This window comes from Corvus hawaiiensis, chromosome 10 (assembly GCF_020740725.1).
Source record: "Corvus hawaiiensis isolate bCorHaw1 chromosome 10, bCorHaw1.pri.cur, whole genome shotgun sequence".
Lineage (NCBI taxonomy): Eukaryota > Metazoa > Chordata > Aves > Passeriformes > Corvidae > Corvus > Corvus hawaiiensis.
The window spans coordinates 14,586,858-14,601,394 of NC_063222.1; the positions used below are offsets into that span (position 1 = coordinate 14,586,858).

The following is a 14,537-nucleotide window of genomic DNA, read 5'->3' on the forward strand; positions in this document are numbered from 1 at the left end:
ATTAATTCCCAAGTAAGACTTCTTTGGGCCATACAAACCACAGAAGTAAATGTTATTGTGGTCAAATTTGGATGTGTTTTCAATGATTTTCATGTAGGGGCTTTGGGCAGGGGTTTATTTCAGAATCCTTTGTGAAAATAAAAAAGCAAACTCAAGAAAGTAACAGGTTATATGAAAGTTCAATCACAAGGAAATAGTTAAAAGAGTTGAAGAGTTCCTTTAAGCTCTCTAAGATTATAGTGGAGTTATAAAGAGGAGGACCGGACTGACCTCAAATAGAGTAAGGTAAAACTCTTCAAGAACAACTCTCTTCAGAAAACTGAGCATGCGCATATGGAGACTTCTGCTGTTTCTTTAAACATTGGTGGTTATGGAAAAAACCACATTCATAAATAGGCAGTGTGAGATCTACTGATAAATTCAACAAAAGCAATGTTATACCTATTGCAGAGAACAAGCCTGACACTTTAATGAATGCCCAGAGCAGTAGATTGAAGAGAACAGGTAGATAGTTACATCCATTGCCTGCTGTCTTCCTTCTCCCCTGTCTTTTAGAGCAGTCAGAGTTGGAATAAAAGGGGAGAGATTTTCTTCTTTTGGAAAGGACTGAAAAAATAACTCTTTTTCCTTTATGAAAATTAGGGATACCATATCTTCTTTTATTATTATTTTCATCCATTTTTATTTCCATCTCTAGTGCAATGCTTCGAGAATAGTTGGAATAAGTAGAGTAAAATTTTAAGCAAAAGAAAAGGTTATTCTGTAGAAACAAATATGAAAAATAGGTCAGTAAGCTGTATCATAAACCATTCTTTATGCTCCTCTGGTAGTGATAAAGTTATTCAAGACCCAGAAAGTGTCCCAAAGGTTATCCCTTTGGAAAAAAACACACCAACACTGGATAAATATTGTTCTACTGCATTGTGTGTAAACCAGAGTTCTTAAAAAATAGTGGAGCACAGAAAGGAGGAGAGTGGGAACCTTCAAAGCATTCAGGATGAAACTGGCCCTACAGGCCCCAGGGCCATCTGTGGATGGCTGTGGCAGAGCTGCCTGTGCAGCCCTGTGCAGGAGCTCCAACCCTGCTGCCTCCCTGCTGGGGCCAGGGGAACTCAGTCCTGCAGCCTTGGTGAACCACCTCTGCCAGCAGCTACTTGCTGCTTACAGACAAACTTCCTTGGGCATGTTGATATTTGGATTAAAGCTTTTTGCCCCTCTCAGCCTGCAGAGCTGCAAGGAATTCACAGTGAAGATTCTAAATTACATAAAACAATGAACAAAAAATCCATCCTCTTAAGAAGTTTTTGTGTCTCTCTAGGGTGCTGAGGTTGCCAGGCTGGTTGTGTAGTAGAGCAGAGAGCAGGGGAACACTGGTCCTCTGGTTTTGGGCAGGTGGTCTGCAAAATTTCTCTTACTGCATTTTCTGCCTTTCAAAACAGGTCTTGTTTAAAGTTAGTAGCTTTTTGTAGTACATGTGTCTGTGCCTTTATTAATGTGAGCTATAGAAATTTCAGTCTTTATAGACTTGGGCTGCAATCCTGCTTAGTTAGAAATCCATGTCTCTTTTGCATTTTGTTTGCTTCTGTACTCCAATGGGAAGTTAGAGGGCATCATGTCTGAAGAGATTTGGCCTCTCAGGAGAAATGCAACCCAACTTTTGGTAAGACTGAAACTTGTAGGCAGTCACTAGTAAGGTAAGGACAGCTGTTAATGCGCTGTTGGTTGAACTCTATAGTACACCTGCAGAGACCAAGGAAAACCAAGTTTTCATGTCTGCTGCACAACAGTTACTGCTCTGAATGGTATGCCATGTATCCAGAAATATGCATAACACTGCTTGGGGAAGTGTCACTGAGTGAGATGGAAGGGCTAAAAATCCATTAATGCCCTAGTAAATCTACTCTAAAGGCAGTAAGGGCTAATCTGATCTATTGAAGTCTACAATACTTCCCTGGGCAGATGATTTACAGTGCCTTCAAGTGCCAGTGCAGATCATCGCTGCTGCCGGGGGTGTCATGGGGCACAGCCTCGGTTGCTCAGTTTGCAGAGCAGTGGCACAATTGAATTCTTGGTTTCAGTCACAGGCAGAGGTTTTTCATTTGCAATGTACTTATTTTCTTTTCTAAACTTTAATAACATGAGTTAATCATCCAAGTCAGATTTCTGCCTGCTCTGTTCAAGAAGGACGAAAGGCGGTTGATGCTGTGAAGTCTGAGCTGTAATCTAAACAGTGCTCAGTTTCAAGCATCAGAATAAATATCTCTGTGCATCTGAGCTTAACCCATGATCCTTTTCCTCCTGACACTCAGTGTCAAATCCATCGTCTTTCCCACATTGTTCGGGAAGCCTTTGAATGGCATATTGCAAAGCACAATGGTATCATAACTGTGTGTGAAACCAGTCACAGATGGCTGTCACCTGGATAGAGACCTGTTCACTTTCAAAAACAGAATAATTGCAGATGGTAAATGTCCTGTGCTGATTACAGCTTTGGGCCCTGGGCCTGATGGTGCAGGGCAAGAATCTGGCACTGCCACCAACGAGAACAGGGAACAAGGATGGCTCTGGGGACCTCCCTGCTCACCCAGACACTCAGCTCCCCTGGCATTGGCTCAGCCCAAAGCTAAAGTCCCTGCTGAACAAGTCAACTTCTGCTATGAACAAGATAAAAGACATAGAAGAAAAATGCTGTGACTCACTCTGGGCTCAGGGTCCTGACATGCCTTGGTATTGTCACTGCTCTTTCAAAAATCAGGTCTTATTTTTCAGACTACATTAGAAGCTGTGTGATGCTTTGGCACTCTCACTGCTGAGCAAAGGTTATTGCATCCAGTGTTAAATCAAGGGGTGCATTATACTGGAAAAATATTATTTTGCGTAAATAACCTTTTTGAACCATTCCATGTCAGTCTCCAGTCTGTTTCTGGGACAGAAACATGCCATGTTCCTCCTCATGGAAAAATCACATAAATAATAAAGAAAAACTGGGAACAAGATGACTCAGGAGTCAGATTTCTGATTCTGAGGCCTTTAACCAGCCATGGGGAAAATTGCTGTTCTTCGTTCAGCATCATGTAAAATAAGAGTTTGTTTACAGATAAAAAAATAGCGAAAGAATGCAGTGGAATGAGTATAAAACTCCACATACTGACTCTGCTTACTCAGAAAGAGTAGGTAGTCTTGTATAGATTTGAAGTTCTTTTATGTTTGTTTTGTTATTCAGTAGGGACAATATTTTTTTCCTTGTTTTGTTGTTTTAAGGTGAGAACTCTTCCATAGCCTTTCATGCTTGGTGCATCTTAAAGAAAGATGGAATTTTATGTGGTATACATTTTTTCTCACTATTTCATCTTGGCTAACCTTTTTAATAAAGTCTCTGTCCAAGAGCCAAATATAAATTTGAAACACTGGCTTCAGTGCTGAAGGCTGAAGCTGCTGTGCCAGTGGATATCCCAATGACACATGCATATCATATTCTGGTTTAAACCTCTGAATACATGAGCTTCTTTTTGCCCCCTCCAAAGGGGTGTAGTTGGCCCGTGACAGTTCTGTCCTGCAGCTACTATTGCTGCCAGTTTCTCATATAGTGAAGTATAGGATTCCAGTGGTGCTGTAAAGTTCATCACTTCTGAAAAGCATTTCTGCACATGCAGGACTGTAAAGTGAAACTTGCCAGGTGGTTTCTGTGCTCAAGCACATCTGCTTTGCCTCTCACACCTTCTTCTAATTGTAAATACTGTTGGTCCTGGGCTTCAGTCTCCCTCTTACTTTCCCCACTGAATAATGTGTGAAATTTCTGTAGTCTGCTCTGAAATTACACCTAGTTACTGTGACCTGTAGAGAGGCAGAGAGGAATTTCACACTCTTTGGTATGGTCTGTGATCACAGGTAAGAAAATATTATGCAACCAAACACACTATCTCTTCTTTATTGGATGATTCACCTTGGTTTATATAAAAAAACATATTTTACAACATAAAACTTGCTGGAAAAAATTAAATGGAAGTAGTTAATTTTTAGGCCTATTTAAGATTTTGAAAATCTCAAGGCAGTTTTGTTTAAAATGGCAAAATATTTTGAATATGCTGTTTTACAAGTACCATAGGTCCTTGGAAATATCCTTTCATGGAATGTGGCCTTCTAAATGTTTAATTTAACAGCTGATAATAGGATTCAGGCTCTTCGGGCTGAGAGATTTCAGAAGTTTATTCAGCTTGTTTATCTAGATGGAGCAGGGCCAAAGAATGTAATTGAATAAACAATGGTTTAATTAATTTTTCAGTCTTGCAATAGAGTGCATTTGTACCTGTGAGTGATAGCCTCTTCGGCAGATGTTGGTTTCAGATCATAAAGCAATGTTCCACCAAGGAGACCAAAAATGGTTTTCCAGTCCCCATCTGTGTTTCACTTCTGAAGAAAGTAGTAGAAACTTTCTATATTTTGTTATACATGACATAGAAATGCTGGTTTGAAAGTAGTTTGTCTGTCACTTTGACATGAACCCTTTCCTGGGGGAGGGCAGCCTGGGTGTCCACACCAGGTTTGCACAGCACTTCCAGCAGCTCCCAAGGAATATAGGCTTACTGGCAGCTCAGGCTGGTACAGGATTGCCTGGGAGTGTGTGTGGACACTGACAGGCTCTGGCTGGGTTGGCAGGGTCACATGAAGTGCCACAGAAGCACGGCCTTTGTTTCCTTCCTCCCTTCTGAATGCAGGGCTGGGAATAAGAGAGAAGTCTGAGCAAGCAGAGTTTGGCCATTCCTACTTCTAATATGTAGTTTCCAGCTTCGGGGTTGTACTTTTGGCTTGGTGTTTTTACTTGTTTGTTTTGACTCTTTCTACTGAAGCAAACAGAGCATTTGTAAAGTGCAGACACATTTTGAAAAACCACAATAAAACGAAAGAAAATCACAATAATTAGACTGAGTAAAGGTCAAAGATAGAGTTGGTTAAAGTCATCACTCAGACTTGCTCTGTAGTTTTCCTGCACTGCATCCCAGCTCCTCAGCCTTTTGCTGGGCACTGCCAGTCCTGTTTGCTTGATTGTCTTCATGTCTTCATCTTTTTTTAGAAGCTCTGAGCCCACAGCTGCATGAAGAAAGAATACACAGACAAACATTAAGATTTCTTATTAAACACAACATTGCTTTTGAACCTCAGCTAGGCTGAAGGAATCAGACTGAGAACTTAAAACATCCAGTTTTTCTCAGATTTGTCTTACAGTGCCATTTTTAGGATCCTGATATTTTAACATTTTTAATTAGTTCTTTGACAGTGATTTCAGGAAGAAAGGCAAGGATGAAATTATTGAGAAACTGCATTTGCTGACACAGGTGGTATGACCGGAGGATCATAGAGGTGATTGGCTGCTAGTATGAAAAGGTCTCATTAGGAATATTTTATGTGTTTATAACAATATGTTTACATTGCCCTTTCTGTTTTTCAGCTCCATTGATACTGAAATACAGTGGAGATCTAACTGCAAGGAGAGTTTGGATGGCTGTTTATCAAAATAAGAAAAGCACCAGCAAATTTTTTTCATTCTGATCAGACCAAGCATATGTGAGAAAGTTGATTACATCATCTGATAGCATCTGTAGATCATGTGGATTGAAAAAAAGCAGCTCAGGATCTTTTCCAAGGAATTAGAATAATAATGGGTGTAGAAAGTCCTAAGCAGGTTTGTCTCCAAGAAAGGTGTTTTCAGGCCTGCACCACTCTGAAAAATAATCAACTAATACAGCAACTAATCACTCTCTTAGTAAGCTCTGCACAAGAGAAAAGTAACAGAGAAAACCTCTCATCTTCCTCCAGAGACAGAAAGTTTGGGAAAGAGAAAGCGTAAGGAGACAACCATTGATGTGCAACAGCAGCCAGAAGCTGGGAAATTGTGGAAAAATTGGCTCAAAGCATAAAATTCAAACTGAAAACTCATCAAGCAAGATGTTAAAAGTGAAAAATAGACCCCACCTACCCCGTGGCTGATACAGAACTGGGAGCGGCAGTTATTGAAGTGTTGGCGAGCTCTCTGGTGGGAAGGCTGGGTCCTCTCCACCCTGTATTCACTGAAAAAGCCTCTGGTGTTTGCTGGAATGTCCTTTGTGCTAATAGAGTTGTCTCTGGCCTGGTTGTCTCTGTAGTAGGAAGTTTCTTCTTAAAAAGAAAAAAATGCAAAACCAAGAAACAACAAAACCAACAACTAAAACCCACAATAACAGGATTTAGAAACAAAACCAAAAAAGTTTATAGTACCAGACTGGCTGTTGACCTTTTCTGTATGCAGATTGTTGTTATTTATTTTTGAAATATGGCACTAAGCTCTGGATTTATTCATGAATGTTCTGAGAAATTTACTTTCCTTGTATTACTGGACAGAAGAACCCACAACTCTGTGGTTTTTTCTTTCACTTTCTGCCTTAGTTTGAAAGATTTTTTTTTTTTTTTTTTTTTTGCCTAGTCCCTCTGCATTATATTTCTTGGCTTTTTACAGAAGTACAATTTCTGTGCTCCAAACTTTTCTCACATAATATAACTAAATCCATATGTCCAGTTCATACAATTGAACACGAATCTCTGGCAGAAGCTCTCTTGAAATCTGGCTACCACTTTGGCATTTTTCATGAGATTTTTACCCATGCAGCTCTGTTCAGCAATTGGAAATGAAAGCACCTTCTTTGCTACTGTAGACCTTAAATAATTTTTTTTAAGACTTGATTCCCAGTTTTTGCATTCAAAGCAGAGTGACCTAAAAATTAGCTGTTTGGTTTTCCTAGTCCTTCTTGTTTTTCAAAGACATGATAAAAATTTGAAGACATTTCTTTAAAAAGGTATGGAAACTCCTGCCTTTTGCCTAATGTTCCTCTGTCCTAATCCAATTTCTTCGAAAGACAGGTTGGATCAGCAGCTTGTATTTGGTTGCAGATATTGGTCTGACTCTTGTCTGCTAGGCTGCATGAGAGCTGAAGAAGTGGAAGCAGTGGGTTGTGGGTTGTGTTTTTCCACCACATTTCAAAGCAACACATCTTCTCCATCAAAATTAGCTGTGCCAGTTTTCTGCATTTGATTTAGACAGGAAAAGTCACAACAGTATTCAAGCTTCTGCAACAGTCAAAGCTTTTTCAGCTGCCTTATCTGAATGCTGCCATTTTGTTTTATATGCCTGTGAAATTAAGTTCGGTTTTCATGAGTCCTTGTTCTGTGACCAAACTCTGTAAATGAAAAAGATTAAACACTAAAAGACATGTGCACAATGTGCTTCTACTGCAATGAGCCCCCAAAAAAATATCAAGCTGTTAAAAATGTCTGAGCTAGCAAAAGGAGTTGTAAGGAAGTATGAGTGTTTCCAAAGATATTTGGAGAGAATATGTGTTTATATAGTTAATCTATTTCAAATAAAGGCAATTTATCTTGTCTGAAGATTCACAAGGTCAGTAATGGAATTGAATTAGAAAAACAAGAACAGGATGCTCAAAAACTGTTACATGTTTAAAAACAACGCTGGACACTTTCTATTTTAGAACAAGATTTAATTGCTTTCTGTAAAATGCACTGGCAGGACAGCCATTTTCTCACTGGCAGGTAACAGCAGTTCCAAAAAAAGTGCTTTCTCCTATGTAGCTGTAGGAAGCATTGCTGCCTAGAAACTAGCATGGTCATTAATCAAAACAAAAAGAACAAACTGTTATATAAAGCAATAATTTTACTAGGCAAGTACTTCAAGTCGGCTTAAAATAGATGGTCAGAACATATTACCCAGTTCTTGGTTTATTGTCTCTATAAAAACTTGGAAGGATACATGTCTACTCCAGTAATATTTTTTTTCCAGGCTCAAATATAATCTACTTCTGCAAGTGGTTTGGGGGGTTTTTTTGGTGGATTTGTTGGTTTGTTTGTTGGGTGATTGGTTGGTTGATTTGTTGGGTTTTTTAATCTTTCTGGTTCTTGCAGCATTTTTTTCCTTATTGGTAAAAATTGGCTTCTTGCTGTGGGGGTTCAAGCACACACATTGTCCTCCTTGATTGTGCTGTATCTGAAAAGGAGTAAACACCAGCAAAGTTTCACTGGGGGTGTTGTTATCAATAGGTACCATGGAAATGTTTAAGATAATCTGAAGTAGTCTAAGCATAAGTAACAGGATGAAAGCAAGCAAAAGGAAATTTATGCTGGTCCTTAGGGGAAAACACTCTTCATATTGCATCCTGTTAAATTACATAAAAGGTCAGTAGGAAACAGGTAGGTTCTTGGAGTCACTGTCAACTGAAATTTGAGATTCACTCGCAGGAAGTTGTTTTCTCAGGAGAAGGGATTTTTCTGATCTAAGATTAACCTCAACATTTATTGCAAATGTTCTGATTCCATGGTCCTTGCTGAGCACTGGTCACTTTCTCAGTTTGAGTGTCCAAGTGCCTGGCTTGTCTCTTTTCAAGTCAGCACTGAGAATCCCTGTTCACTGGTGACAATACCATTCGTCTGGAAAATATTAATTGAGCACAGAGACATTTCGGAGACTAAGGCACTACTGTGTTGTCTCAGCAAGTATACAAATTATACAGATCTTTCTTAAGCAGAGGCCTGTAATTGGAGTTCAAGCAGCCAATTTTCTCCTACCTCACAGTAAGTGGGGAAGAGGAAATAATTTAGTTAGAAACCTGAGTTTAAATGAGAATTTATTTGGTTAGAAATAATTCAACTATTTATTTTGGTGGCTTTACTCCATTTCGCAGAGGCTGTACCAAAAAAAAAGAAAAAATGGAGTAATAAGAAATTAATTAATGGAAAAATAAAGTGAAATTCAGATATGGTGTTGTAAAATATTTAATATTAATATACTAAATTTATCCTACATGGACTACTTATTCATTCCAGTAAGCTGCTTCTTCCATCCAATAAGGTAAAAAATGCTTCAAGTATGCTCCATGTGATACTTTCCAATTCGTATTTGTCTGGGCCATAAATAGTGCTATATCAAGTTGTTACTTAAAGCAGATATATTTTTATGTAATAAAATTAGACTTGGTTGAAACTGATGGGTAGAAAAACTGCCTCCACCTGTCCCTCTTTGCTGTCATCTTTGTTCAGCATTTGGAAACCAACAACCTCTAAGAGTGTCTTAGAAATCCCCCTGTGATACATAGGAAGCAGCCAAGTGTCACTACTGGTCTCTGGCCTGTAAAGCTGCTCAAACCCCACAGATGTGATTTAAACAGCTCAGAACTTGCTTTTACATAAAACTTGTTGTAAGGAAGCCAAATTGCCCTTTCCTGAAGCCTTGAATTCATAAAAGACACAATTGGTATAAAGCCACCATGTCTTCTTAATAATTGTTCAGCCTTAGGCTAAATACAGCTCACCATGGCCAAGCTCTCTGCTGTATCTAAAAAATGCTATAATTAATAATTTGAAGTATTTTCTGAATACTTTTTAATATTATTTTATATTATTTTATTATTATATTATTTTCCTGTATATCAAAAAAATTTTATTTTTAGCTTAAAACCTGCTAAAAAATACCACACTGTAGGATGTGAAAAAAAATCATTCCACATCTGAACTGTACTTGACCTATCAAAAATTCAATGAAAAATCACTACTAGCCTGAGTTCACAAAAATAATGGGCTGGTGTTTTCAGTCAGCTGGTACTCAGAAAGCTCTGTAGTTTTCTCTGAGCTGTGACATTGGCTTAGAATATTCTATGACCATTTATTCATCACCAAGAATTAAAAATGGTTTGTTATTCAAGTATAAAAATAGAACAATACACAATTACTGTCAATTCAGTAGCTTCCCAGCCCAATTAACTGGTTTAACTAAATTAACTGGTTTAACAAGACTAATTTTCTTCCTGGAGAGAATGGACAGGCAAAAAATCAAAACAAAACAAAACCAAAACCAAATAAACAAATTAAAGCCACAAAAATCCCTCTGTGCTCTTTAGAGTTATGAGGCTGATTCGCAGAAGCATTGAATGCATCTGCACACTGAAAGGGTTGGAAGATAAAAGCACAGGCTCCAGCACCAGAACTTCTTGCCTCAAATCAGAATTCTGAGAATAAATCAAAAGTAATAGTTAGGTGTTTGATAGATTTAAACTAGTATATAACTACCTGCACCAAACTACATCATTTGGTATTAAAGCCTTTGAAGAGCTTTCCTCATTTTTATGAATGTAGCCTGAAAAGATTCGAGCTCTGCAATGTTGGTGTTGTCAACAATCTCCTTCCAAATTGTGATAAAATGATTTTCATAGGAATCAAAAAATTATCCTGAAAATAACATTAATTAAATAGCATTTGAAGTTTTGGGGTTTTTTTCTCTTTCAGTGTTCCTTCTGTAATTACTCTCTTCTCTCCTTAGTCATGTAGGAATTTCAGTCCAAGAAGCACTAGGTGAGGCTTCAGAGGTGCTTGGAAAATGTTGGTATTTCCATACATCACCAAGTACTCATTGCCAATGGATTCCCACTTCTCCTCATTCTAAGAATTGCTGAAAGTCTAGGAAAGAAGCTGTATTTCATTGCAGTTTATCTGGATATTTATCATCGTAAAATTTAGGAGATGAATAATTTCTGCAGTAAAAATAATCTTTGTAAATACATTCTATTGCACATGCTGTTTTTTCTTTATCAGAGGAATTAACCTCTACTACTAAAATCCACCATAAACTGTAAAAATTAAAGAGGACCCTAAACCATAGTTCTAAAAAGGACATAAATCAATTTAAAATTAACAATAGGCATTCTAGTTGAGCTGTTTATTGCCATTCATATTAAAATTTTATGGGAGAATAAAAATGTCAGTTATTTCTGTGCTTCTGATCATCAACTTGTACACTTACTCATTAGTTAGAATAAAAACAATAAAAGCAAACATCCTTTTTGAGTGAACAAACCGTCTAAAATTTAAAAATATTTGAAATTAATGACACGGAAAACAATGTATTCCAAACAAGTCTATACAAAGTTAATATATCTCAATGTAAGTGGGCTAGGCATGATCAACTATTAGATTAAAAATTATCTTTGATAAGAAATCTCCACTAGCATATTTTGTAACAAGTCTTTCACAGAAATACTCTTGATTCAGAGTAATTAAATTTCTTGAGTGACAAGTAGCAAATATCTGAAAAGTGATATAAAATCATTGCTAATAAAATTTGCAAATGACAAAAAAATCCTAATAGAGTAGCAATATGTGTGTCAATCTTACAGCCCAGCTTGGGTGAGCAAGCATGCTTGATGTAATATCACAAATTCTGACTAAAAACTCAAGTTTGTATATTCCATAGAAATTTCTTAACTTCAGCTGTCTTTGGTCACATGGAGCCTCCTGTAAAATTTTGCTTTGGTCCTATGTATTGTTGTTTTAGCTGTCCCGTGATTTTATTTGAGTTGGGGAATTTAAAAGCCTCAAAAAATTTAAAGTAAGTAAGGCTGGTTTTCACATCCGAATGCAAAAAGTGGGAGTTTCACAAGGTTGCAACGTGAGGCCAAAATCAGAACTGTTTTTCCTAAGTCTGACACCAAGGCAGCCGTGAGGATCTGAAACCTGTGATGTGATTCACACCATATCCACTTCTTTTTGAAACTAGATGAGTTTTCAGTAATCTTGTATTTATTTTATGCTTTCTGTAACTAATATTTAGCTTCTAGCCTTGCCCTTGTTAAAACACCCTGTTGTTGCAGAACTCCACTTTGTAATGACTCACACTTGCAAGATGCTTTTCTGTTGAATGATGACAGTGATGCTTTCTTTATTCTTTGTTTAATGACATATTTAATGATAAATAGTTGATAACTGAGAACCAAATTCTTTTATGTGACTAAAATAAGAGATAACCAGCTCAGACGAAGTAATTCCTCCGTGACCTTAGGCAAGAACCTTCAGCTCTCTGTAGCTAACATCCTTATCTATAAAATGTGAATGGCATCACTTCATTTATTACCTCAAAAGAAAGCAACAAAAGAGCTTTTTGCCTCCAGCACTGTGATAATGCACATCTGACAGGCATTACTGTTCATGATCAAAGAAATTAAGGAGTACTACATGGGACTAAGCAATTACTCTATACAAGTCCAAGGCTTTGAGTGTTTTACACCTAGACACAAGCATTTCAAGCTTTGAGCACTTATGTAGAGATCTGAGAGGTTTTGGTTATTACTTTAAGACAGGCAAACAGTTGCTTTTCTGTTCAGTACTGAACCTGCCATGTGAAGAGTTCAATTTTTGAGTGCATTGCATCTGATTTCCTTGGTGAAGGGAACAAAGATCTCAGTCACTGGATTCTCTGGAGAGGTGTCTGTGAAGTTTAACATGCCTTCAGGGAACATGCAAAATCTACAACATGTCCCTTTTCACCACATTGAGAAATTCCACACCAGTAGCACCATGACTGGGCTGCAGGCATCTGTATGGAATGCTTGTTTTCTGAGGTGTGAGCTTGAGGAATATTTTTTACTTAACAGTGTTTTTTTTATGATTTAAGATCACCATTTTAGTTATCAATAATTACACCTTACAGAAAATTGAGTGTTGATAAATGCACAATAAGCACAAATATCTTCCATGATTGTAAGTGGGGAGAATGATAAAGGCCACAGTGTCTTTTTTAAATTTTTATTGTCATTGCCAGTCTTGAGTATTAAAACTATAAACCATTTCTAACTGCCTTGATCCAAGGGATTGGGTTCATTTTTCTTTCTCTTCTAAGCTGCTCAGTAAAGTAGTTCATTTTTTTTCTCATGGTTTATGACTTAAACATTTATTTATTTTTAATACTATCACTTACTGTGTTATTAGTCTTCCTCTAACCCACAGCTCATCTACATCTTATCTTGCAGACTCACAGAAAAGTTCCTCCTCTCTCAGGCACACTTCATCTTGCATATAGGTAACACCTTCCTGCTAAGCCATTAATAAACATCATGTAGTTGTGCTTTGACCTGCTTGAAGATCACAAAAAAACAAATACAGCTAGAACATATGATGAATTTAACTAATTATTTCTTTTGTAAAGAATTGTCATTGTTTAGGACAGAACACGTCTTCATGGCACTCCTAAACCTCATCATACCTTCATGTTGTGCTTTCCACGTAGAGACATCCAAGCACAGTTTGCAGCACAGTTATAAAATAAGCATGGCTCAGTTCTTACACCTTTCTTTAAAGAAAATCTGGTGCAAACTAGTAAGATCTTTCCTTCTGGTCTCTGCACACTGATTTCCAGGGGAAATGAAGCCAGGCCCATGCAGGCTCCAACATTATCTTTCTGGTCTGACACTTGATCTGGATAATTAGGAGCCTGAGACCCACCAAATCAAAGAGACCACCCTGGGAAAAGTATACAGTTATCTGAACTTGGATTCTGAGCTTGCGTGTGCTTTCAGATAAAAAGGAACTCCTTGCAGGACTCTAACTGGCACACTTATATTGTAGTAGCATTTAAAGTTCAGCTCTTTTTGTTTTTCTTTCTAAGTTAGGCTTCATTTGGGGGATTTGATTTAAATGAAACCCAGAAGAAGACAAGGTTGCCATTGTATTGCTCTGTTATTGCCATATAATGCCATCCATCATAGATTAAAAAGGTGATGGTATGATGTTTCCCTGTTTGGGTGCAATGATATTCAATATGCTTTTTGGAGAGCTCTGTGGTCAAAGTCAGAGAAACCAGAGCTTTCTTTCTGACCTTTCTCATGTCCTTTGTAGAATTTTGATAGAGTGGGAAAATTGCTTCTAAGTCTGTAAGCTCTTCTTAAGGCAGATAAAGGGATGTGGAATTTCTGGTATCAGGTTGCCAGTATCTTGAAGAACAAGAAATCATTTAAAAGTTGACACAGTTTGAGTCCTTTATTTAAATTCTGATGTCCTGTAAGTAAATGTTGAGTGCCTGAACTGAGTGAAGTGGAAGTGAAGAAAAGTGACTTAAAAGTTTTTTTTACTGTTCTCTAAAGAGATGACTTCATTTCAACTTCTTTCTCACCCCCTGCCATGAGTGTGGAGGTGCTGCTTCCCCCAAAGAGGGCACCTAAGAAAAGGCTGGCAGCTTACTTGAGCTTTTGCATCCTGCTCTGGGCTGCTTTTTTTCATCTGTACTTTATAAATTGATCACAGCTTGCAGGCAGAAAGGCCTGCAGATTGTAAGATGGCTGCAGTCATTAGATTTAGTCTGCTTTTTATAAAAGAAAGTATAATGCAGGATTCAGTAAAAAGGTAGGCAAATGGCTTTGCTTCATGTGCTCTCCTTTTTAAAACTTACAGAGTAATGATGAGCATACTAAAGAGCTTGGGATATAGACTGGAAGATTTTTTTGAGGTTTTTATGGCTGGGCTTGTTTTGCATCTGTCTGATCCATTTGCCTTGGTCTGGTCTTGCCCACGAGTGATCTGGATCACAGAACCAGAAAAATATCTCTTCCCTTAGGCTGAGTCAGGAGATTCTTTATTGCGTAGCATATTTCCCTTCCCTCCCCTGTCCCCTCAGTATCTGAGCCAATAGGTTGAGAAGAAAAACTACCACTATGTCTGTTATTTCATAGCTGGCT

At 37.8% G+C, this 14,537-nt stretch overlaps 1 long non-coding RNA gene across 1 annotated transcript in view; it reads left to right on the plus strand.

Moving 5' to 3' along the window:
• LOC125330595 overlaps window positions 1-7,243 on the plus strand; it is a 473,930-nt gene extending 466,687 nt beyond the window's left edge. The window contains exon 9 of the long non-coding RNA XR_007205618.1: window positions 5,447-7,243. This is a non-coding gene — a long non-coding RNA (uncharacterized LOC125330595). The remainder of the gene's footprint in view (window positions 1-5,446) is intronic.
• The last annotated feature ends 7,294 nt before the right edge of the window (window positions 7,244-14,537 follow it).